Genomic DNA, 4238 nt, shown 5'->3' with positions numbered 1-4238 from the left:
TTAACTGTGCTGCCAGGGCACGGTGGAGTCGGGGTGTGCAGGTCGGTGGTGGGAAGTAAACACACCTAAATTTGGTTCACCTATTTATTGGAGTCAACCCACTTTTTCAAAAGTTAAATGTCCTTTTCGAGAAAAACATATTGAAAGTGTCCCGTGAAGTTTCAACCATTGGCTCTTTAGAGGTGTCGTAGCTTTTGAACAATCTCAGTCTAAAGCCACTTTTTATCATTTCACGATCAGATAATTAGTCCTGCATCACTGATTATACTCTACGCTTTCAATATGGCGCTGGCTCTGACATCAGATGTAATACCATCTCATTTTGAATTGATTTAAAGAGGACACGATTGTCTCCTGAATTCTACATACATGTACATGTTTGCGGTGCCGTATTTAATGCTGACAATAGTTGGAAGCGTGAGGAATCCTTGGAGTGCACAGCTGGCTGCCTTTTTCCTGTCTGGTCACCAGAGAGAAACGCCTGGTTAACATACGGACTCTCTTATCTCCAGGTGGAAACCGAAGCAAACAAAAGACACAGCAGCTAACCAACCCATAAACTCCCCGAGGAACTATTTCAGACGGCCATCAACACATTCACTCCCTCTTTTTCACTTGTTGTGTTGCAATGCAGATCTGAATCACAAGTGTAGTTCACACGAAGCCATCACCCAATTTTGTGGGTGTGGAGCTGATGTAATGTTTTGTTCTATAAAATAAAAACACACTTCAGCGGCATAAATACACACTGGACACACACACACACGCTGTTTTTGGTTCTTACCTTCCACTACTGTCATTGTTTCACTGGTGTTTCCTGGTGACTTCTGTCAGCTCACCTCTGAGGTCACCACCACTGAAACTACCTCAGATTCATTTGTTTTACTTTTTTATTGTCATTTGCGACACTCAAAGCAAAAGAAATATGAAAAAGACCAAAAACAAAGCACATTTGTTTGACAGGCGACTTCCCGCCGCACATGAAGTCATCCTGCTACATGTGGAATCAGAGAGGAAGATCTCTCCAAGCTGAGGTCAGGAGAAGGGTATTTTGATTGAATGCCATAATTCCCACACCCAAAATGAAGTCATGTGGTGGGATCCAGTGAGGAAGAGGTTTGTTGTGATTTCACTCTGTATATATAATGCCCAGAGGACGCTGGTCCTGTCTCGGTCCTCTGAGGCTGCGGTTGTCATGAATCATTGTACAAATGTGGACTGGTTGAAGTAGCAAACGATCCCACACTTATACGATGTGATCCGAAATGAATCGCTCTCATTTGATTGATGCAAGATGCTGTGAGAAGTCAGATCTGTCATGCAGTTGTGAGCCGGCTTTAGTGTAAACCTATGTTCAAGGTTTTATCAAAGGAAACGTAAACATAATGATGTCAGGCAATACAATTCATCATGTTATGAACCAGACGTGATAATGTAACCTTAATATTTCACGCAGGTCCATGAATGCTGAAGTCATGACTGAGGTCCCATCCAACGCTCAGGTCTGTCGTCAAAACACTCCCGTAACATTAGCAACTGTCTGCTCACTTCCAGCTCCTCTGGTCAGACGTCATCGCTTTCACTTTTGGGCTCGCTGACAGATGCTAATGAGCTGTCCAAGCAGAGAGCGATTAGAATAGGCCGAGACAACAGGGAACGACGTGTTCCTGGCCCGAAGCCACGAGGGGACTGAAGAAGTTTGAAGAAAAAACATGAAGGCCAAAGAAAAATGATCAAGAGGACATCATGGATCTATAAACGTTAGTGACATGACATACAGGTGCAACCAGAGGGATTCAGCTCCACTACGTCTGTGAAGGTTTACACAATAAACGTTTTCTGATGACCTACAATGTAAATAAGTTAAATTTGAGCTGAATGGCAAAACCAGATTGATAATGAAATGTGTTGCATGATGTCGCTGAGTTAAACCATCTTTAGAATAAAACTTTGACATCATTCTTCTATCATTACCTCATTGTTTTATTTTAAAATCACTTAACAGTATGTAAGGGCTACAAATTTAATCTTTTGGGATCTTGATAATGACTTCAGCTGTTACACAGTAAATCCTGCTTATGCAGGCGTTCAAGCTGAGTAACAAACATGGTTCAGTTAATGTAAGAAAATATTTTATACCAAAAAATGCAATGGCTTAAAAAACATGTTTCCAAGAAACACAACTACAGCTCAATACGCAAGTTTAATACTTGTGTACAGCAGCAAATCTGCCTGGGAATTGAAGAAGGAGACAAATATTTCAGTTGGGAACTTCAGAAAAAAACACCTTTAATCCTGCCAAAGACCTGCAGGATGATGTGATCCAGCAGAACAAAAGCATCAGGCAGTACGATGAAGTTATTCAACCTCAGTTAGGTCATTTGTCAACAAAACCTCCCGACGTATGATTGACTTCGTCGTCTTATGACTGCAGAGTCACAAAACACAGCTCACTGGGGACAAAAAAGTTCTCCTCTATATTTCTCGATAAGAAACTATAAAGTGAGAATGACCAAACGGTTCCACCGAACACTGAACAAATCTCAGACTACCACAGAAACACCACAAAACACGTATCACAGCATCACAATCGGCACCGCAGGAATTTCACCGTTGAACGACCACAACTTCTTTTATGTGGATGTTTTTTTCTTGGAAGATTGACAGAAAAGTATCTTTAATTGTCGGTTTAGATTTTCCACTTCCGAACACGGCAATGCTGTCCTGTCCAAAAATGGTAAATGCACATAGCTGTGCATTTATAAAAAGAATCAAAATGACATCATACAGTACTTTAACTCAAACTATTCATCAGAAGATTTCCTGAGCTCAAAAGATTGTTTTAACTATTTACCTTTAGTTACTCAAAGTTTATTCTGGTATTAGAAGATCACAAGATCATTTCCTAAAATAACTTCATCATATAATAATACAGAATTATCGCTCTTACAGTAAGGTGGCGTTTGTATTTGATTAAAAGAAAATGAAGTGAAAATGTAGTATTTAGTAGAATTCAGCGTAGTAAACACTGCATTCATAATAGTTTACATCTGGTTTCACTCTCAGTCATTTAACCCTGTTGAACTTGTTGCAGCATCCTTAACACATCAAGCTAAACACAGGAAAATAATCCTGACTCAACTCTGAATTATCATCATAACAGAAGTTATTGCTGCACAAACGGATATCTCCTCTCTTGTGGTTTTTGTGTTTATTGATGTGAGTCTGTGAGTCTAAATGTGCTCGGAAATTATATACTCGTAGGTATTTCAGTCTTGGTTTTCTCTTCTGATGTTCCAGTTCTCGTGATGACTTACCCTTCTCAGAAATGTTAATTACTTATGTTTCATTTCCTGTGTTTTCTGATCACACAGCTACGGAGGTCCACGGAGGAAAAGACTCTGCTCAGATTGTAATATAGTTTTGTTCCAAAATAAAGTTGCAATCTAATACACATAAATGGGGGGAAATTTGTGAAACATGTTAATATTTGATGATCATGATCTATTCTGAAGTAGTTTCCGTAGCAGCAGACCCAACAGGACTCACATCAGACCATCACCAGTGTTTTTCTTTCTGCCCTGAAGCTCTCTCTCAAGGTCGGACACAGCAGGACACAGAAGGGTCTTTCCACCTCAGGCTCTGATGCCCACGACCCAGCGTGAGCCTTGAGCAGAGAAGGGAGACCACGAGGCTGCGGGGTTCATCCCAAACACCAGCTGTGCATCATCCAGTGTGACAAAACATAGAGACGATGAATACATGTAATGCGGTGGAGTATCGGAGGCATACAGGCTGCTTATCAGCTCAGACCGAGAGGTTTTAACTAGTTAAACTCTAATAATGACAGCAGACTGGAACCAGAGATGCTCAATGATCACCCTCCCTCTTGCTGCTCTTTTAAAACTGGATTTCTGGATGTGTTATTTCATAACAGCTGTGTTTTGTATATTCTTTTGGTTTATATCCAGCCATTCTGTCAGGTTTAATTAGAAGAAGAAGTGTAAATGATTACACTGTGAGTTTCTTATTTTTTATACTCCATTAATGCTTTAAGGAGTTTTGCTTTAAATACTATAGTAATGTCATTGAAATGCCGCCCTCTCCTGGTGGTGAAGCAGCATTACATCAACAGGAAGCGCCATGTCAAGGACAAAGCGAAGCCACGCCTACTTCAGTTTGATTGGTTAAATTTGGCGTTCTCGTAAGCTCATTGGATAACCAGGGTTCAATACGGT

The sequence above is a fragment of the Brachyistius frenatus genome, unplaced genomic scaffold (genome assembly GCF_029030835.1).
Source record: "Brachyistius frenatus isolate BFR_SWC_R1_liver_20210118 unplaced genomic scaffold, ASM2903083v1 Contig_201, whole genome shotgun sequence".
In the NCBI taxonomy this organism is placed as follows: domain Eukaryota; kingdom Metazoa; phylum Chordata; class Actinopteri; family Embiotocidae; genus Brachyistius; species Brachyistius frenatus.
Note: the sequence above shows the minus strand (reverse complement) of the source record.